The sequence below is a fragment of the Prunus dulcis genome, chromosome 3, assembly GCF_902201215.1.
Source record: "Prunus dulcis chromosome 3, ALMONDv2, whole genome shotgun sequence".
NCBI lineage: Eukaryota > Viridiplantae > Streptophyta > Magnoliopsida > Rosales > Rosaceae > Prunus > Prunus dulcis.
The window spans coordinates 21,018,006-21,041,485 of NC_047652.1; the positions used below are offsets into that span (position 1 = coordinate 21,018,006).

Below are 23,480 nucleotides of genomic sequence, written 5' to 3' on the forward strand. Positions count from 1 at the left end.
AGTCTGCCTGCCAAGTCCCCCAGTTTAAAATGAAGTAAATTTTCAAAAAAACTAATATTGTATTAACGGGTTATTTATTAAAAATAAAACAAAAGAATACTTAAACATATTAATTGACTGTTTCAAAGTAAATGCTTGACAGTTGTGATGATCACAAATCACAATCAAACGGCTTGGTAATTGGCAGCTTCTTGCAGACCGAAAAAGAATTTGGCAGCTTCTAGTGGTTACTAATGGTCTTGGTTTGAAGCTTGATTGTCTTTGTGGTTTGGAGTTTGTTCACACTCCAAGGTTGGTTGGCATTCACCATTAGGCTAAACTTAAGTCATATTTTGAATTGGAAAATGATAATTTGTAGCCTAGCAGCAAAAGCTTTATTGAAAAGTCTAAATGCAAAGTTACATTTCATATGCATCTTCTTTTTTATTATATGGTTTTGATCAAATCTTTCTGTGGGTAATACCGGATTTATTAATTTTTATTCCAAAATTTTATAAACCCTTTTTGGAGAATAGAAGACAAAGACCTTGTCCTAAATAGAACACAATTTTTATTATTTAAATGTAAATTGTACCAAATGTGTATTGCAGAGAGGTGTACAGTATACATCCAATTCATATGTCACGTGTGGACGCCAATAAGCATTCCCTAAAATCTGGTGTCCAATATGAATTTGTAATGCATGAACTGGGCTACGCGTTTTGTCTCTTGGTTTTGCAACCTTTCCTGGTTCTCAAAAGCTTCACCAGTCCCAGCCATCATCACTACCGTTCAATATTATTGAAATTTGAATATAGCATTTTATAGATCAATGAGGAAGGATTATTTATTTTTTTTATTTATTGTTATATGCTTGACTCGTGTGGAACATATATTTCACTAGCCAATAAGAACACAACACATGAAAAATGATTATTTTTTAAGTTAAATAAATTACCCTAATTAATTTCTATTTAATTAGGAAAATTATCTTTGATTTAATATATGAATATCTCTCTAAATCAAGGAAACCAAATCTCTTAGAGTAATTCCTATAATCTTTTTGGAAAAATAAATATTATTTAGAATTAATCTCTCAAAACCCTAGCACACAAGGAAGCTATAAATACATAGCCACACAAGACATTTAGGGCATGTTTTCGTATCAGTAATGGGTATGGGAGGAAAGTGAATGATTTCCATTCCCAACTTCCCCTGTGTTTACTTGCAATTAGGAATGAAAAAATAAGTAGGCCCCACCTCAAAATCCATAATCACATCCCCTCAAAATTAGATATCAAATCAACTAGGGAGGAGTAGTCGATACGATTCCCATTCCTGTTTTCTCTTAATGACTTTCAAAAATACCCTTACCACTTTACCATAATTCCAAAACACCCAAACCCTTAAAAAACAAAAACTCACACCAAGAAGTTCCAAGACGCCCCAACTTCTTTTTCACGTTAGCGTTGCAAACACGACCTCCTAGAAGCAGCAATAACACCTTGTGCTATGTAAGAAATTCTATCTATCTATCTATATTCTTCTTCTTATTATATCTTATGTCTTCACATTCATCACAAAACAAAATACAGTCATGGATAAAGACTTTTATTGTAACATGCCTTATATGTACATGCCAGCCTCCATATAGCACGAGACCTTTTGGGAGCTCACTGGATTCGGAGTCATGGGAACTCCGAAGTTAAGCGAATTGGGGCTAGAGCAATCCCAGGATGGGGGACCTACTCGGAAGTTGCTCATGAGCTCCCATAAACAAAACCGTGAGAGCAGATAGGGAGGCCCAAAGCGGACAATAACGTACAACGGCGGAGCCGATCCCGGTATGTGACAATTTGATATCAGAGCCACTCTGCCGTGTGGTGTGAGTGTGCCGACGAAGACGTCTGGCCTCTAAAGGGGGTGGATTGTAACATCTCACATCGACCAAGAGAGATGAGGTGATGTGCCTTATATGTACATGCCTGCCTCTATATAGTACGAGGCCTTTTAGGAACTCACTGGCTTCGGAGTCATGTGAACTCCGAAGTTAAGCGAGTTGAGGGCTAGAGCAATCCCAGGATGGGTGACCCACTGAGAAGTTGCTCGTGAGCTCCCATAAACAAAACCATGAGGACAGAGAGGGGGGCCCAAAGCGGACAATATCGTGCAATGACTGAGCCGATCCCGGGATGTGACGTTTATGGAGATTATATCTTTTTTTTTATAGGTAGTATGAAGATTATGTATTTAATCGTATGAAGATTATGCAGGTTATTATTATTTGAATGTTTACTAGTTACGTAGGTGAAAGATATATATTTATTGGAGTTTATTTTTTCGTTTGAAATTGACTCTAGACAAATGTGTTATTAACATTATCATTGAATTGGGCTCTTACTATTCATCTTGTTCAGCATATTGAGTCCTCGTGCTTACACCGTCTTACTAGTTTGTTGTGGGATTAGTTTGTTCTCCTTAACCTGTTTGAGAATTATATATGTGTTGTGGTGAAAATGTGCAGGGCATTTTAGTAATCAAATTAATTTCGATTCAGATTCATGAAAATTAGTAAACAGTAACAATGGGAATCAACCCCATTCCTTTGCTAATTCTAGATATTTAGTAAACAAATTAATGGGAATGATTCTTCCCACACCGATTCATTAGTTCTCCGATTCCTAAATTCTATGATTCCTTACTTTCTCCATTACTGATACCTAAACATGCCCTTAAGGTAATTCTAAACTCACAATCAAAAACCCTACACAAACCCTCTCTCCCTTTCTTTCTCTCGCAGCCCCTTTTTCCCACTCTCCTCACACGGCTAAGTGCTACCACACATGGCTCCGACCACCTGACTCTCCACATGAGAGAAAACTCAGTCCAATTTAGCTATTGCCGTATATTTTATCAAAGATTCGATTGAACTAACTTAGGCATTGGAGGGCCTTTGGCTAATACCCCCTGAATATGGTCTTTTCCTCATATTTGTTCGCATGAATCGAGGAAGAGAGAGAAGGAAGCTCGAAGGGTGAAGAATCTACACGCGAATATTCTCCCGCGAGAAATTTGCATAAATAAATTGGTGCTTTCATTAAGAGCACTAGTTATACTCAACGCATGCTCTTGAATCAAAGGAAATTGTTTCCTCATTTTCATCGCTCAACTGAAGCCTTTCAAACAACCATAGTTGGAAGCAAGCGCATGAGAAGCAAGATTGCCGTAACCGGTGCAAGCCACCAAGATGACGCGATGTTGAGCTATCCCCGACGCTTCACCATTGTCGTCATGGCCCAATTTCTCTTCTTTCTTTTTTATTTTGGGTCTCTTTATTTTTTCAGGGGCCTAGAACTCTAGAAGCTAAAGGAGAAGCAAGCCAAACCTCTGATTGACCTAGACACATAAAAATTCCTGCAACTGTCAGAGCTCCTCCTCTTGGCCTCGCGGTCGAGAGCGCAATCCTGGCTCACAACACAGCGCCTCATTGCGGCCCACGGCGAGCTCTGCCTTGTTATCATATGTTCTCACGGCTAAAACAGCCGTCCCACCTCACAGCTCCACAACCGAAATCAATCTACAGCTGCAAGGCAACGCGGTTGGGTCTGATGCATTCCACCACGATGACATCGCAGCACCCGGCACAACTGCAATATGCGGCCATCTAGGCTATGGCCCGATCTTAGAGCAAATACCTCCATTCGTCCTTTGCCTCCACGTTTGATGTATGCTCCCGCGTACACCTCCAATGAAACCTAGCTCGTGTGCAATTGGGCTCCACACAATTCTCTCCTCCTAATTCACGAAGTTAAGCATACCTAAGTCTTAGAGTTGACCAGCTAACTGAAAGAGTGGATGACTAAAACAACTTGACTAGACAACTCCTCAATTAGATTGATTTGGTCCGAGCCCTTGGCCTTGGACCACGAGGCAAAAAGAGAAGGATGAATGAATACACCTGCACACTTCACACAATAAAAGGCGTAAAGAGAGGAGAGAGAGCTGGAAGAACGCAGTAGCATGTGTGCTCTCTTTGCCAGTCTGACTGCCAAGTCATTTTAAAATGTAGTGAAATTTAAAAAAAAAAAAACTAATATTGTATTAACAGCTTATTTATTAAAAAGAAAACGAAAGAATAATTATTATATAATAGGTTAAAAAAAGATTAATTGACTGTTTCAAAGTAAATGCTTGACAGTTGTGATGATCACAAATCATAATCAAAAGGTTTAGCAATTGGTATTTGGTAATTGGCATCTTGTTGCAGACCAAAAAAGAAATTGGCATCTTCGAGTAGTTGTTAATGGTTCTGGTTTTAACTTTGAAGCTTGATTTGATTGGGGCATGGTCATGTAATGTTATCTGTAATCTATCTATAATTGCGGCCATATTTGGGCGCATTTTGTATTAGGACTAAAGTGTTTGCATTTGGGGACTTATTTTTTATTAATTTATTTTTAATAAATGGATATTTCAATAAAGACCCATTTTGTATTAGGGCTAAAGTGTTGGCTTTAGCCCAACAGTTATCTATCTATGATTGCGGCCCAATTTACCCGATCAGTGCCGTCTAGACACTTATTTTAGGATTAATTATTTTAAAAGTTACAACATGTGCCACTCCTATCTATAGGTCGTCAATGGGCGAGGCTTGGCCAGCTTGGGCTAAATTTAATTGGTTTGGGCCGGACAGGACCAAAAAGAGGAGAGAGAAAATAACAGACTGAGTTGGACTTTTACAATAAATTCAAATTTCAGGCCCGCCCCATAAGTCAGGCTTGAGAAAGCCCACCAAGTGTCAGGCCTATTGCGCCGAGCATAAATGGGCTTACTATATTTTTCTCTTATTTATTTCTTTTTTATTATGTGTCTATTTTTTACACATTAAGTAATAGAGATTTAGTGATTTGTAGTTGAAGTTGAAACTCCGAGCCATGTCATCGAAGTTGGGGTGTTGGATAACTAAGTTCCAATAAGAATAGTTCATTATGTACTGGAAGTTAGTTACCGTAACTTTTACACGCCAGTACTCTTCGTAGTTCAACATAATGCACCAATGAACTCGAATTGGGTACATATGCTCATACATCAAACTAGAGGTTTGAAGCTATCCATGTTATCCCTCCTACAAATTCACAAAAGACATGTTTAAATTAAACTCACAAAAACACTAAATGTTACAACAAGTTAAGTAGTAATGAAACTCACTCTGCACATATTTCTGGGCTGCTTGTATTACTTTGACAGCCACATGATGATGTTGGGCACGACACCATGTTGTTATCGTAAAATGCGGAGAGAAAGACACAACATGTTGGCACTTTACGAGCAATGAATGGTGAAAACATGTATGTCACATTCCACGTCACTGTCATACACAACAGGCAAACAAAGAGGTTAAAAGTAAAATTCATACTACCACAAACAAACACAAATACAAGGGTTGAATAAACACTGACTTACTCATGGCTTGAGTGACCCTCATTTTATCTACAGTTGGAAACTTTATGGACTTGTGGAGTCGCAAGTATAGCCAAGACCGGGTACTTTCAAAGTGAAATTTTTAGGAACTCTCACATCTATGTAGGTGGTTTCTGATTGAGCAACTATTATAGTGAAAAAGCCTACATCTAATGCTCCATTCTGCACCCAAGATTTAAAGACCCCTCATTTGCAACAATTTCTTACTTGTTAGTTGTATAAGGCCCCTGGCATTAGGTCAACAATTGTTGGGCTCCGCTCACAATTATGAGGGATTGCATCTTTAAGAGATGAACAATTTTTCTCTCGCTTTGTTGCTTCTGATCCAATCATGGGCCAAATGGCTTCCTTCTTTACCCAAGTCCATCCAATTGACCATCCAGGAGCTCGAATGTGTCGATAGTGCTGGTAATTATATAGTGCTACGTATGCCTATTTATTTAAATCCATGTCAAATTTGTATGCATCCAATTGAGAAAAAATTAATTATAGCTCTCTTCCACTAAATGTATAAATGTATCGATCTCATTTAAATGCATCAAACATGCCGTGTTGGGTCGGGCTAAGTCAAGTTGTGTCAGGCCAGGTCGGGCCTCGACCGTTAACCGTCCAATATGGTGATTTCATCAATTGGATGGAACTTGCTTACTATATTTTTACTACTTACATCGAGTCTCGAGTGTTAAACGTCCAATAATCTGAAAGTTCAAATGAGAAATTATTAAGAAATGGTTGATCACTTTTATTTGTGCGAAATTATTGAGAAACGTACTTGAGTCACTTATTCGTTTTTTGTCAAACTAAACTTTTCATTTCATTCACAAGAAAGAGTTACAAATAAAACCCAACATAACAAATACCAAACAAGGCCCAAAACAACCACACCCGATCAAGTAAAGCATGAAAGATATAAAGAAAACACATGCTTTCATTACATTTGCTTTGGTAAGAAGCAATCAGTCTCTTTGCTCAACAACTATTTGACATAGTCAATTTGTGAACATAAATTGTCACAAATATAATAACTATAGACATGACTAGCACAACTACTATTACAGAGATGGAAATAAAGTAGAGCTTCGACTCTATTTTTGGCAAAGCTTGGATAGACATCATGTTGTGACATTTGACAGTAATCTCCATCAAATAATACTGCCCTAGGAAATGCCCAAATGGGCCTACTATATTTTTTCTCTTAATTTTTTTTTCCTTTTTATTATGTGTCTATTTTTTTCAATGTTTATAGTTCTCTATTTTTTTCATAAATTATTCAATTACAAATGAAGTGAAATCACTGTAATGCCTCCTTTCATATAGAGGTAGGCCACATCATTTGGCCCGCGCGCTCATGGGTCGATGGGGGCTAGCTTGGCCCATTAGAAAAATGTCCGGTCCGGCCCGTAATGGACTTTGAGATGGCCGGGCCCGCCTTGGGCTGGGCTAGGCTTGGGCTTGGGTGTCTGAAGCCCAGCTCGGCCCATAGGCCAGGCCCAGTTAAGCCCAAGAAAGCCCAGCTCGGCCCGCCCACAAAAGCCCGACCCGTTAGGCCCGCATACATATATAATTATGTATAAATAAGAGTTTAGGTTTAGGATTATATTACTTAAATCACATATATAATTTGTTTCATTTCACTTACTTTTCTTTACTCATTCCTAGTTTATAATTAGATGATTATCACATTAATTTGTGTCAATTATTAATTCAACAATCATATATATATATATATATATATAAAAATAAGATGAACAACATATCACATCACCAAATATAATCATATCACGAAACATAATCGTACCACCAAATATAATCATGCTTTTCTTGAACACATCACCAAATATTTGCATATTTATTCATACCATCCTTTAAAAAAAAATATTTTTTTGATACTTATTATTTTTTAAAACGATTACGGTCTAATTATGTAATAACCTCAAAAATAATACTTGGTTTTATTATTTTTGTGGAAAATCTTATTAAGTTGTGTGACTTTATTGAGTGTTTTATGAATTTGGTTTGATGTGAAACCGTTGGAATTAAGTGAGTTCAATCTCAAATTTGGACTAAAATGCCCTTATGATTAAGTTTATGATTTTTTTTTAATGAAGTAGGCCCGTTTAGGCCCGGCCCGACTTTATGGGCTTTCTCAAGTCCGGCCCATGGGTCGGACTTGAGCTTTAAATTTTCTAAAAGAACCCGACCCAGTCCATTAACGAGCCCTATATAGAGGTATTAAAAATTGGCAGAAAAAAACACCAAACACGGATATTTGGCTTAGTCTTGGGCTTCCAGAGAAATTTGCATAGATCAGTCTATACTGGAAGTTAGTTACCGTAGTTTTTACCCGCCAGTACTCCTTGTAGTTCAGCATAATGCGCCAATGAACTCAAATTGGGCACATATGCTCATGCATCGAACTAGAGGCTCGAAGCTATCCATGTTATCCCTCCTACAAATTCTCAAAATATGTTTAAATTAAACACTAAACGTCACAGCAAGTTAAGTGATATAAGTAGTAATGAACTCACTGTGCACATATTTCTGAGCTGCTTGTATTACTTCGGCAGCCACATGAAGATGTTGGGCACGACACAATGTTGCTATCGTAAAAGGCGAAGAGAGAGACGCAACATGTTGGCATTTCACGAGCAATGAATGGTGAAAACGTGTATGCCATGTTCCACGTCACTATCATACACCAAATGGAAAACAAAGAGGTTAGAATTAAAATTCATACTACCCTAAACAAACACAAATACAAGGGTTGAATAAACATCGACTTATTCGATGCTTGAGTGACCCTCATTTTGTCTATAGTTGGGAACTTTATGTACTTGTGGAGCCGCATGTATAGCTGGGAACGGGTGCTTTCAATGTGAAATTTTTAGGAACTCTCACATCTCTGTAAGTGGTTTCAGACTGATTAATAGTTATAGTGAAAAATCCTACATCTAGGGCTCCATTTGGCACCCAAGACCTAAGGATCCCTCATTTGCAACAATTTCTTACTTGTTAGTTGTATAAGACCCCTGGCATTTGGTCAACAATTGTTGAGCTCCGCTCACAAATTATGAGGGATTGCATCTTTAAGAGACGAACAATTTTCCCCTAGCCTTGTTGCTTCTGATCCAAGCATGGGCCAAATGGCTTCCTTCTTTACCCAAGTCCATCCAATTGACCATCCAGGAGCTTGAATGTGTCGATAGTGCTGGTAATAATGTAGTGCTACGTAGGCCTATTTATTTAAATCCATGTCAAATTTGTATGCATCCAATTGAGAAAAAATTAATTATAGCTCTCTTCCACTAAATGTACAAATGTATGGATGCCATTTAAAGGTGTCAAACCGACCGTGTTGGGTCGGGCTAAGTCAGGTTGGGTCAGGCTGGGTCGGGCCTCGATTGTTGACCATCCAATATGGTGATTTCATCAATTGAATGGAACTTAGTTTACTATATTTTTACTACTTACATCGAGTCTCGAGTGTTAAATGTCCAATAATTTGAAAGTTCAGATGAGAAATTACTAAGAAATGGTTGATCACTTTTATTTGTGCGAAATTACAGAGAAGCATACTGGAGTCTCTTTTTCATTTTTGTCAAACTGAACTTTTTATTTCATTTACAAGAAAGAGTTACAATTAAAGCCCAGCATAGTAAAGACCCAAAAATGCCCAAAACAACCACACCTGAGCAAGTATGCAGGAAAGATATTAAGAGAACATATGCTTTGGTAAGAAGCAATCAGTCTCTTTGCTCAACAACTATTTGACATAGTCAATTTGTGAACATAAATTGTCACAAATATAATAACTATAGACATGACTAGCGCAACTACTATTACAGAGATGGAAATATAGTAGAGCTTCGACTCTATTTTTGGCAAGCTTGGATAGACATCATGTTTTGGCATTTGACAGTAATCTCCATCAAATAAAACGGCCCTAGGAAATGCCCAACCATCCTCCAAAGATTGAGCAACTCTGTATGTACTTATCCATTTGGCCCAGATTGCATCAGGATGTCAATGAACAAATTAATTCCCCAAAGCACTGTAGTAAAATCCGTTGAGAGAAAAAAAAAAATAAATTTACACATTAATTAATAGTGATTTAGTGATTTGTAGTTGAAGCTGAAACTTCGAGCCATCAAAGTTAGGGTGTTGGATAACTAAGTTCCAATCAGAATAGTTCATTATGTATTGGAATTAGGCACTTATTTTAGGATTAATTTTCTTAAAAATTACAACTTGTGCCACTCCTATCTACAGGTCGTCAATAGGCCGAGCCTGGTTAGCCCAGGCCTAATTTAATGGGCTTGGGCCAGGCTGAGCCTCAAGGAGGATTGAGAAAATAACAGGCTGGGTTGGGCTCTTACAACAAATTCAAAGCCTAAGTCTGCCCCATGGGTCGTGCCTAAATGAGCCTACTACATTTTTCTCTTATTTTTTTTTCCTTTTTATTATGTGTCTATTTTTTTCTCCATTTTTTTTTCTATGTTTATATTTCTCTTTTTTTTTTTCCCCATAAATTCTTCAATAACAAATCAAGTGAAATCATTGTAATGCCTCCTTTTATACAAAGGTATTGATAATTGGCGGAAAAAAAACACGAAACATTGATATTGGGCTTTGTCTTGGGCTTCCAGCAAACCAAACAAACTTATATATATAATAAATGGGCTTATGGGCCGAGCCTTAATGGGCTTTTTGGGTCTGACCTTCATGGGCTCAAATGAATTGGGCTTATGAGCTGGGTTAGGCTTTAGACACCCCAACCCATTAAATAGCGGGCCAGGCCATCCTAAAGACCATAACGAACCATGTTGAGTTGGGTTTTTTCTCGATGCGCTAAGTGGGTTGCCATTGGTCCATAGGCCCTCTAGCCAAATGATGACCCCTACTCCTGTCCTATATCACGATGAGACCACTAAATCCTGCAAATGGCCGACAACTTTGTGTTAATAATATTATTCCTTCCAACTTTGTCTACATCCATCCCCATGTTAGGTTACTAGCTACCAGCTAGCTCGCAAGGGCTTGAACAATACTTAGTGTCTGTTTGGCATTGATTATTTGGTTAAAAAAGGCATTGTTTTATTTACAAACTTCACCTTCAACAAGCGTAGATTTATTTCCATAATTTTTTTCTTCCTATCCCGAATAATGTTGTCTTTCTCTTAAGACTGAGAGCGGTAAAAATAAAAAAAATAAAAAAATAATCAAATCTCACCATCTCTGTGCATGAGACTTTCATCTCGCACGGCTCCTAAGTGATAAAAGAAAGAAGAACTCATCTTCTTTCTTTTTTGATTACCTTCCTCGCGTATGTATAAGACACTTATTTTAGGATTAATTTTCTTAAAAATTACAACTTGTGCCACTCCTATCTACAGGTCATCAATAAGCCGAGCCTGGTTAGCCCAGACCTAATTTAATGGGCTTGGGCCAGGCTGAGCCTCAAGGAGGATTGAGAAAATAACAGGCTGGGTTGGGCTCTTACAACAAATTCAAAGCCTAATTCTGCCCCATGGGTCGTGCCTAAATGAGCCTACTACATTTTTCTCTTATTTTTTTTTCCTTTTTATTATGTGTCTATTTTTTTCTCCATTTTTTTTTCTATGTTTATATTTCTCTTTTTTTTTTTCCCCATAAATTCTTCAATAACAAATCAAGTGAAATCATTGTAATGCCTCCTTTTATACAAAGGTATTGATAATTGGCGGAAAAAAAACACGAAACATTGATATTGGGCTTTGTCTTGGGCTTCCAGCAAACCAAACAAACTTATATATATAATAAATGGGCTTATGGGCCGAGCCTTAATGGGCTTTTTGGGTCTGACCTTCATGGGCTCAAATGAATTGGGCTTATGAGCTGGGTTAGGCTTTAGACACCCCAACCCATTAAATAGCGGGCCAGGCCATCCTAAAGACCATAACGAACCATGTTGAGTTGGGTTTTTTCTCGATGCGCTAAGTGGGTTGCCATTGGTCCATAGGCCCGCTAGCCAAATGATGACCCCTACTCCTGTCCTATATCACGATGAGACCACTAAATCCTGCAAATGGCCGACAACTTTGTGTTAATAATATTATTCCTTCCAACTTTGTCTACATCCATCCCCATGTTAGGTTACTAGCTACTAGCTAGCTCGCAAGGGCTTGAACAATACTTAGTGTCTGTTTGGCATTGATTATTTGGTTAAAAAAACATTGTTTTATTTACAAACTTCACCTTCAACAAGCGTAGATTTATTTCCATAATTTTTTTCTTCCTATCCCGAATAATGTTGTCTTTCTCTTAAGACTGAGAGCGGGTAGTAAAAATAAAAAAAATAAAAAAATAATCAAATCTCACCATCTCTGTGCATGAGACTTTCATCTCGCACGGCTCCTAAGTGATAAAAGAAAGAAGAACTCATCTTCTTTCTTTTTTGATTACCTTCCTCGCGTATGTATAAGACACTTATTTTTGGATTAATTTTCTTAAAAATTACAACTTGTGCCACTCCTATCTACAGGTCGTCAATAGGCCGAGCCTGGTTAGCCCAGGCCTAATTTAATGGGCTTGGGCCAGGCTGAGCCTCAAGGAGGATTGAGAAAATAACAGGCTGGGTTGGGCTCTTACAACAAATTCAAAGCCTAAGTCTGCCCCATGGGTCGTGCCTAAATGAGCCTACTACATTTTTCTCTTATTTTTTTTTCCTTTTTATTATGTGTCTATTTTTTTCTCCATTTTTTTTTCTATGTTTATATTTCTCTTTTTTTTTTTCCCCATAAATTCTTCAATAACAAATCAAGTGAAATCATTGTAATGCCTCCTTTTATACAAAGGTATTGATAATTGGCGGAAAAAAAACACGAAACATTGATATTGGGCTTTGTCTTGGGCTTCCAGCAAACCAAACAAACTTATATATATAATAAATGGGCTTATGGGCCGAGCCTTAATGGGCTTTTTGGGTCTGACCTTCATGGGCTCAAATGAATTGGGCTTATGAGCTGGGTTAGGCTTTAGACACCCCAACCCATTAAATAGCGGGCCAGGCCATCCTAAAGACCATAACGAACCATGTTGAGTTGGGTTTTTTCTCGATGCGCTAAGTGGGTTGCCATTGGTCCATAGGCCCGCTAGCCAAATGATGACCCCTACTCCTGTCCTATATCACGATGAGACCACTAAATCCTGCAAATGGCCGACAACTTTGTGTTAATAATATTATTCCTTCCAACTTTGTCTACATCCATCCCCATGTTAGGTTACTAGCTACTAGCTAGCTCGCAAGGGCTTGAACAATACTTAGTGTCTGTTTGGCATTGATTATTTGGTTAAAAAAGGCGTTGTTTTATTTACAAACTTCACCTTCAACAAGCGTAGATTTATTTCCATAATTTTTTTCTTCCTATCCCGAATAATGTTGTCTTTCTCTTAAGACTGAGAGCGGTAAAAATAAAAAAAATAAAAAAAATAATCAAATCGCACCATCTCTGTGCATGAGACTTTCATCTCACACGGCTCCTAAGTGATAAAAGAAAGAAGAACTCATCTTCTTTCTTTTTTGATTACCTTCCTCGCGTATGTATAAGACTGAAATGATTTTTGACAAAGTTTTTGAAGTTTACCCCGTTTGGTAAAAGACAAGATAATCATTTTTGGGAGAAAATAGCTGTCGATGACATTGATTTTGGAGAGCAGCTCAGGAGCTGATTTTATTTCAGGTTTCGCGGAAAGCAAAACACGGAACCGGTGGTGTTTAATGAATTCCAAGCAAGTGCGTATAGTATCCTTATTAACTTTTCTAATTTACATCATCTATCCCTCATCTTCTTCCCACAGAGATCATCTCACTCTTCTCACAAAATACTCAATATTATTGATTAAAAATAAAATATATTAAAAAAATAATTATTCACTAAGTAAATAATAATTAAAACATAACTACTAATTAAAATAATTAAAAAAAGAAATTTATATTATTATTTATCAATAAGAGTAGTTTAGAGCATTATCCATTACTATATAGCAATATGCAAATATAAATATAATGTATTTGACTTCACAAAATACAAGGCACAAAGAAACCATGTTTAAATTTGCCCTTCTTTCCTAGAAAGAGGGAAAGAAATATCCCAAAAGTAAACGCAACAACTACAAAAGAGAGTAGGAAACTAGCACAACAAAACTATGTACCAATTTCGATTACACTGCATGGAAACAGAACATGGAGGAGCTAGATGTTATAAAAATTATAGTTTTCCCTTTTTTTTTCTTTTTTTTTTCTCCTGTAAAGTCATATGTAAAAATATTTATATTATAAATAATATATAGAAAGGTTTTTAAGGTAAAGTAAAACTAAAGAAACACATAAAAAAAAATTAAAATTAAGAAAGCAAGTCTGGTATGGTGAAGTACGTCAGAGACGCTATTCTAAAGCCTTTGCAGCCTCCTTACGTGCAGGTAGAGGCGGTCCTGAATGTGTGCAAGTGCCACTGCACAGAACCCCAAATTTTTTTTTAAAAAACTTATATGTTATATATGTTAATATTTTAAATATTATCGATATAAAGCCCGCATAGGACATTTACATGAGGACGGGTTTGGCAGCGAAGTGCTGCACTTTAACTTCTGCTTATGGCGTGGGTTCGAGGCCCCCCTATCTCATCACGCTCATATGTGTGTTATATATATATATATATATATAGCCACTTGGGTTGGATGAGTTGTAACCTAAGAACTAATTCTTACAACGCTTACGGCTCTGATACCAAAAAGGGAAGTAAGCAAGTAAAAGAAGGACTATGCAGGATAATGCATACATAATTATAAAAATAATGAAATACATGAAAATAATATTCTTCATTTTCTTAAAAACTTAAAACTTACAATGTACAAAGCTTACTCTCATTCCTAAGGTTGTTCTTCAGAACATGATCTCTGAAAGAACATTTTGAAACTAAGAAAAGGAAAGAATTCGATGCTTACAACTGAGGCCAAAGCCTCTTTAAATAATCAAGGAAAGTAACTTAGGTTTACAAAAGTAACTCAGGTAAAATTTAACTCAGGGAATCTGCTTTTACTTAGGTAACTTGTCGGGTAGTCTAATCAGAGTTCAGATCATAGGCTTCATAGGCATCATTAGGATCTTGACCATGTAAATAATCACTCCACCTGGCAGGGCGCTCAGGAGTGGGCTGTGCAGGTTGACAACTGGAGGAAGTCTCAGACTCAGCATCATCATCATGCATTTGAGAAGCGCGAATAAGGAGCTGCTGGGCTAAATCTTGCAGCTCGGTCTTAGACTTGCCTTCAACAGTAAGAATAGTATCTGAAGAGGATGTAGGCTCATGCTTAGGCTTAGGAGTACGGTCAGTCATTTGGGGAAAATCTTTATAAACATAGTCTGTAATGCGGTGGACTTCAAAACGATCCCACCATTTAACAAAGAACTGTCGGGAGAAGAAACGTGTCTCCCAATCAACTTTGTAATTCCACTTCATAATCCAAGGGAGCTTGTACTTTGTAAAAAACAAGAGATCAATAGGGAAAAATAAATCACGTTCAGGAAGCTTGTATTTCTGGGTAAAATAGGAGACCAACTCATGGACTGCAGAGGGGATGATATCAGATTTGGGACCATGGGTGTCCCACCAATGAAGGAACCAATAAGGGAGCTCAGTGTTTTTAAACTTGTTATCAAAATTAATAAACCAGGAATGGGAAAATTCAGGGGTTTGATGTAAGAAGATGTAATACCAGGCTTCAACATAGTCTGCATAATTATATTGATACTTAGAAGGAAGGGTTCGGAGCTCATGAGGACGAGAACCCCAAGACTTAGGATGTAAAATTTGGTGAATGTAAAGAGAGTGATAAATAATTTTTGTAGGATCAGTGAGGAGGATTGTGACTCATTTTTTGCTTGTCTTTGGATGATCCAGCCATTGCTTATCCTGTAAAAATTCTCTTGTAAGAAAGTCAGGAATAGAATTCTCACTTCCTCTCAGATATTCTATATTAAAATCAAAAATACTTAAAAGTGCTTGCCAGCGTGCAAAAATTTGCTTGGATGCAATATTTTGAACATCTTTTTCTAATACATGCTTAGCAGATTTGCAATCAACACGAACTAAAAATTTTTGGTTTAATAAATCATCTTGAAATTTAGTAATGCATAAAACTATAGCTAATATTTCTTTTTTAATAGTACTGTAATTAAACTGGGAAGAAGTCCAGATACCGGAGTGAAAACGGACTATTTGCTCAGAGGAATCAGACCCAGATTTCTGTTTAAGAATACCACCGTAACCTATATCAGAAGCATCAGTCTCAACAATTTTGAAAGAAGTAGAAGTAGGAATGCCAAGACAAGGAAGAGTCTTAACATGGCGTTTAATCTGTATTACAATATCTGTATGGATGGACGACCAGGGAGGAGGATTAGCCTGTAATCTATCAAATAAGGGTTTACATTGTTTCCTTAGGTTTTTATAAAAATCAGATACATAGTTAAGCGACCCTAAAAATCTCTGCAATTGATTTTTGTCTGTAATTTGATCAGGGAACTTATCTGCAAAATAAATAACTCGATCTATAGGGTGAATTTGTGATTGACTTATATTGTATCCTAGAAATCTAATAACAGTCTGAAATAATTTAATTTTCTTAGCAGATACAACTAATCCATTAGCCTTAATGATATGCAGAAATGTATGCAAATGTTTCCAGTGCTGTTCTATGGATTCAGAAAAGATTAAAACATCATCGATGTAAACAATGGAGAAATGACTATAAGGATTAAAAATGTCATTCATAATATTTTGAAATTCACTAGGGGCATTCTTAAGACCAAAAGGCATAACATTCCATTCATAATGACCAAAAGGAGTAACAAAAGCAGTTTTATAGCGATCAGACTCATGAATTTGTATTTGCCAGAATCCACTTTTCATATCAAACTTAGAGAAAACAACTGCTTTATCTAATCGTTTAATCAGGTCTCTTTTATTAGGGATAGGGTAACGGATCCATTCAAGAACAGTATTTAAAGGCTTGTAATTAATAACTAGGCGAGGAGATCCTCTTTCTAGTTCTGCATTTTTCTGAACATAAAAAGCAGGGCAAGACCAAGGAGACTTACTTTTCCTAATTATATTTTTCTTTAATAAATCATTTATCTCATTTTTGCAGAACTCCATCATTTCATGATTCATTTGTATAGGTCTAGACTTAGTTGGTATATTCTTTTCAGAAAACCCCTTTATGTAAGGCAGATTAACAACATGATTCTTACGATGCCAAAATGCAGTAGGAAAATCAGAACATACTTCAGAAATTAACGTTTGCTCAAAATGATGTATATCTGTTTGTAAAGTAGGGTCATTTAATTGAGACTCAATTCTTTTACTTTTAATTTCATGCTGCAGATGACTCAGATGATTGGTTTTGTCTTTAATTAAAATATTAGTTTTTGCAAAATTATTTTTATCAAGATGTTTTAGATTATACAGCTCAGATTTAGTTAAAAAGGTAAACTTGACTTTCTCATCTAAATAATTAGAGACGACACCATCATATTCAACTTGAAAAGGATAAAGCATGCTTATAAAAGGTAATCCTAAAATAACATCATCAGTTATATTTTTAATCAAAACAAATGAAGTTTTAAAACAAATTCTATCTTGGCATACATGAGCTTTAGGAATTTCATAATTTAACTGTAAAGATTTACCAGAAGCAGTACGTAATATATATATATATATATATGATTATATTATATACAAGTCTTCATATAGTTAACAAGCATTGAAAGGAAAACCTAGTCTTTATGCTGAACATACTGGTATTTAAGTTTCTCAAATTGAAACGCCAAATTTATTTATAAATTTGATTTGTGATTGCTAATTAGCATGCAAATAATTGATTATTATTTTTCACTTTAAAAAATAAAATTGTTGTATGCCACAGTGTAACGACTTGCAAATTCAGTAGAAGAGAATAGGTTAGTGGATTCTTCGGTAGAAGAGAGAGAATAGGTTAGAAAAGGGTATAATATATTTTGAATTGGTGATGTGCTATGCTATATGTATTTTGGGCTTTAAAAAATTAAAAATTGTCTGGGTTATAGCTCAGGTTAGTACCTTTTATGGTCCATACCTGTACTAAACTTACATACACACCACACAGATGTTAAGATTTAAACTCAGGACCTTTCCTAGAGGGAGTAATTACTCCAAGCCACTACACTAGTGGATCATTTGCTTAATTTAGAGTAGTTTAGACTATCGTTTGTATTTATTTATTTTTTAAAACTATAAGCAAACAATAATCAAATTAAACATGATTGTTAATTGTGCTTAATTATTTTTTGTAGATTGCGATGGAAGTTGTGGAGGCTAACCTAAGGCCAAGGCTTCCTGATGATGATGGGCAATTTCGGAAGCTAATTGACCTAATTTGCCTTTCATGGGATGGAGATGCTTCTGTGAGACCATCTTTTGCCACCATTACTTACAGTCTCAAGGATCTTCAAAACAGAATATTATAGTTTGGTTGTTAAGGAATTATAATATGTTAATGCATAAATCACACTCCACATGTTGTTTTATTTTTTCTCCACAAGCTTTACCTGCTAATCATACCAACATTTCAAACTAACAAATCAGTACACCTCAACTGCTACTTAATTAAGTAGCTAAACTCCAAATTCATTTTGCAGTAGTCTCCTTTAAAATAAAGTTGACGAAGACCAAAGCGACTTGAAAGCGACTTTGGCAAGTCGTTTTTAACCCCATAAATAAATAAAAAGACTGAATTTGCAAGCTGATTCTGTACATGATGACAAATTGTTTAAAAAGACTGAATTTTCAATAATCAATTTTTTTTTTATGGCCACAAATTGTTTTTATTGTTCTTCTTTGTCGAGCTGATTCTGTACATGATGACATTAAATTTTCCGTTTTTATTGAAAACATTTCCGTTTTTATTGAGACACATTTCCGTTTTTATTTTAATAATTATAGTTGGACATTATTTTTTCCAATCTTTTTTTTTTCTCTAAAAAAAAGTATTAAAATGCACAATCAACAACAAATCCAAATTTTCCACACAAAAAAAACCCAATTTCTTGTTTAAAATTAAATTGTACCAAATGCGTTAAGCGTATGCGAGGGAGCTATACGTTGCAAATCTGTTCCCAACATTTAACATTTACTACCATTCAATATTAATTATGGATCCATCGGGATTAATATATTTTAATGATTTTTATTTTTATTTTTACTCTGGAAAATATATATTTGAGTAATTTGACACTTACCATATTTTTATCTCAATTTTCTATACCACATAATGTGACATGTCCATATTATATGCTACATCATTTAAATCAATGAAGTAAATTCTAAGACAAACTACATAAAACTCCCTAACTTATAGGGTCATTTACAAGTTCATACCCGATTTTGGAGACATTTACCAGTACATACTCAACGTCACGGAAACCCTACAATTTGACCCCTCCATTACACAAACCGTTAATGAATCTGTTAAATGCTGATGTGGCAAATGTGACCCCCAGTTTTTTATGACGTGGATTCTATGTGACCAAAATATATAATAAACAATTCTTTTGTTTTTTTCAAATATTAAAAAAAAAGAGGTTAAATTATATTAAATAAATAAATAAACAGTGAAAATCTCTTGCCCTTTGTCTTCCCAACCCCGCCAACCTCACCACCTTCCCAGCCCCTCTCTGTGAGATTGGATTGTGGTATAGCACTCAGAAAGGCTCGAAATTTTGTTCCTGAGCATAGAACTCCACTAATGGTTGCTGGCTACCCATTTTGTTTTAGTTGTTTGTTCTGTCTTCAAATTCATTTATTAAAGTTTGTTAAAATTTATTAAACTCCAAGTTTCCGAATCCACCACAAGGTCATCGATCTCCTCAGCCACATAAAACTCCTCCTTTGATCGAGCGAAGCCTGAAATTGGGGCTTTTTAGTGTTCTGCAACCTTAGGGTTTGAATTCAAATTCGAATTTGATCAATAAATTGACCAAGTACAAATTAGGTTTTGGAATTGATTTGAGTTTGGTGGGTTATGGCAACTGGCCTGGTTTTTTTTTTTTTTTTTTCCTCAAAAGTCAAAATGCAAAAATTTGACATCTAATATCATTGTTTATATATATATATTAAAATTTTTTATAATCATAAACATATATTTGATGTCTTTCATTTTAGGGAAATTACTTGGATCCTTAATTAATTAAACATATCAACTACAAATTAATTAAAAACATTGGACTTGATATCTAATCAGTACATATGACATATACGCTTCTCTTATAATCAAAGCAAGACATTTCTTCATATACAAAGTAATAAGTTGTTTGAAGATGAAAAGTTGAAGTGGACTTTGTAGAGTTGAACACTTTTTGCCCTTCGCCCTTTTATATTGTTTGCATGTTTGATTGATTAATGTTTTCAAATAGTTCATTATTTCTTGCCTCTAATTATATTTTTAATGTTTATAATTTGAATTATCTAGTGGAAAAAAAATCAAGCAATTTGTTGGTTCTTGGGCCCGAGTATGGCACGGGCACGACAAGAGCCCGGCCCGGCCCGTTTCGATGTGTACATAGGCATTGGGTCGGGCATGATCAATGATTTTACTAAATGGGCCGGCATGGCATAGCCCGATAAATTAAATGGACTGGCCCGGCACGACACGAAAACGTTAGAAGTACAAGTATAAATGGGACGGGCCGGCCCGACACGGCCCGTTTGACACCTCTAGTCAGAAGAGCAAAACAGAGATAAGAGAGAGGCACGTGATCCCTTTGAAAGATAAGATGAGGATTGAGTGTCTTGTAACTTAAAAGAAACTTTAAATCTAAGCCGCTCATTTAATTGTGCGGCTGAAAATACAGATCTCGTCTGAGGTCCATATATGGCGGTCCAATGTTATACAATATTGCCAGTTGGAGTTGGGCTGTCCACAAATGGAGTTTGGGCCAAAAACCCCTATGGCATTATACACACCTTAGAGATGGCCTGAGAGGACTAAATGAGGAAACTAGTTGCCGTAATTGTTTGGGCCACAACAACTAGTACATTTGTCTCCGTGCCGAGCACGGCCCATTGATATTCGTGCTCGTATCGTGTCGTGCCTCATTTAAACAGATTGGGCTCGTGCCGTGCTAGGCCGGCCCATCCCGTTTGACACCTCTACTTTTGACAACAAACTTCAATTAATAGTAAGTATATATCACATAGCAAAAACCTAAGGAAAACATTAATAATAGATAATAGATAAAAATGCTTACTACATAGCTATCAGCACTCCATGCCATAATATCCCATTTGATGGTGATATTCGCATCCGGGTCCAATGAATCATATCCCTCTGGAGAACATTAACCATGCATGTGTTAGGAGTTATATTAAGTAGATTAAGCAAGGCTTACACGTAGAAAGAAAATAACTAACCCCTGGTTACAACTTTTAACTCAAAATTACAGAGGAAGACAGGGAAAGGTAGAATACCTGCACCAAAGAAGCTGGTGATGGCTAGGGTGAGAAGAAGCAATGCGATTTGCTGGCCGACATGGGCCTGGCTTGGCCCGAGCCCGCTTCAAGCAAGGCCCACTTAACTTTTCTTGTCTTTCTCAAAAGTCAAAATGCAAAAATTTGACATCTAATATCATTGTTTATATGGTTTTTTTAATTTATTTATAATAATCATAAACATATATTTGATGTCTTTCATTTTAGAGAAATTACTTGGATCCTTAATTGATTAAACATATCAACTACAAATTAATTAAACAACATTAGACTTGATATCTAATCAGCACATATGATATATACGCTTCTCTTATAATCAAAGCAAGACATTTCGTCACATATAAAATAATAAGTTGTTTAAAGATGAAAAGTTGAAGTGGACTTTGTAGAGTTGGATACTTTTTGCCCTCCGCCCTTTTATATTGTTTGGATGTTTGATTGATTAATGTTTTCAAATAGTTCATCATTTCTTGCCTCTAATTATATTTTTAATGTTTATAATTTGAATTATCTAGTGGAAAACAAAAATCAAGTGAAAAAAATTCAAATTAAATATGTTGGTTCTTGGGCCCAAGTATGGCAAGAGCATGAGCACGGGCACGACAGAAGCTCGGCCCCCGACCCGTTTCAATAGGGACATGGGCTTTGGGTCAGGCGGGATCAATGGTTTTACTAAATGGACCGGCACGGCATAACTCGATAAATTAAATGGACTGGCTCGGCACGATACCAAAATTTTAAAAGTACGAGTATAAATGGGACGGGTTGGCCCAGGACGACCCGTTTGACACCTCTAGTCAGAAGAGCAAAACAGAGATAAAAGAGATGCACGTGATCCCTTTGAAGGATAGGATGAGGATTGAGTGTCTTGTAGCTTAAAGACACTTTAAATCTAAGCCGCTTAGTTTAATTGTGCGGCTAAAAATACAAATCTCGTCTGAGATCCAAGCCACTTAGACACTCAATCTAAGCCGCTTAGACACTTTAAATCTAACTCCTAACATTTTCGTATCGTGCCGAGCCAGTCCATTTAATTTATCGGGCTATGCCGTGCCGGTCCATTTAGTAAAACCATTGATCCCGCCTGACCCAAAGCCCATGTCCCTATTGAAACGGGTCAGGCCGAGCTTCTGTCGTGCCCGTGCTCATGCTCGTGCCATACTTGGGCCCAAGAACCAACATATTTAATTTGAATTTTTTTCACTTGATTTTTGTTTTCCACTAGATAATTCAAATTATAAACATTAAAAATATAATTAGAGGCAAGAAATGATGAACTATTTGAAAACATTAATCAATCAAACATCCAAACAATATAAAAGGGCGGAGGGCAAAAAGTATCCAACTCTACAAAGTCCACTTCAACTTTTCATCTTTAAACAACTTATTATTTTATATGTGACGAAATGTCTTGCTTTGATTATAAGAGAAGCGTATATATCATATGTGCTGATTAGATATCAAGTCTAATGTTGTTTAATTAATTTGTAGTTGATATGTTTAATCAATTAAGGATCCAAGTAATTTCTCTAAAATGAAAGACATCAAATATATGTTTATGATTATTTATAAAAAATAAAAATAAAAACCATATAAACAATGATATTAGATGTCAAATTTTTGCATTTTGACTTTTGAGAAAGACAAGAAAAGTTAAGTTTGCTTGAAGCGGGCTCGGGCCAAGCCAGGCCCATGTCGGCCTGCAAATCGCATTGCTTCTTCTCACCCTAGCCACCACCAGCTTCTTCGGTGCAGGTATTCTACCTTTCCCTGTCTTCCTCTGTAATTTTGAGTTAAAAGTTGTAACCCAGGGGTTAGCTATTTTCTTTCTACGTGTAAGCCTTGCTTAATCTACTTAATATAACTCCTAACACATGCATGGTTAATGTTCTCCAGAGGGATACGATTCATTGGACTCGGATACGATTCATTGGACTCGGATGCGAGTACAACCATCAAATGGGATATTATGGCACGGAGTGCTGATGGCTATGTAGTAAGCATTTATATCTATTATCTATTATTAACGTTTTCCTTAGGTTTTTGCTGTGTGATATATACTTACTATTGATTGAAGTTTGTTGTCAAAAGTAGAGGTGTCAAACGGGATGGGCCGGCCTAGCACGGCACGAGCCCAATCTGTTTAAATGAGGCACGACACGACACGATACGAGCACGAATATCAATGGGCCGTGCTCGGCACGGAGACAAATGTACTAGTTGTTGTGGCCCAAACAATTACGGCAACTAGTTTCCTCATTTAGTCCTCTCAGGCCATCTCTAAGGTGTGTATAATGCCATAGGGGTTTTTGACCCAAACTCCATTTGTGGACAGCCCAACTCCAACTGGCAATATTGTATAACATTGGATCGCCATATATGGACCTCAGACGAGATCTGTATTTTCAGCCGCACAATTAAATGAGCGGCTTAGATTTAAAGTTTCTTTTAAGTTAC

At 36.4% G+C, this 23,480-nt stretch overlaps 1 pseudogene; it reads right to left on the reverse strand.

The window, feature by feature from the left end:
• Positions 1–4,849: 4,849 nt before the first annotated feature.
• LOC117621972 lies at positions 4,850–22,123 on the reverse strand (annotated as a pseudogene).
• Positions 22,124–23,480: the final 1,357 nt, after the last annotated feature.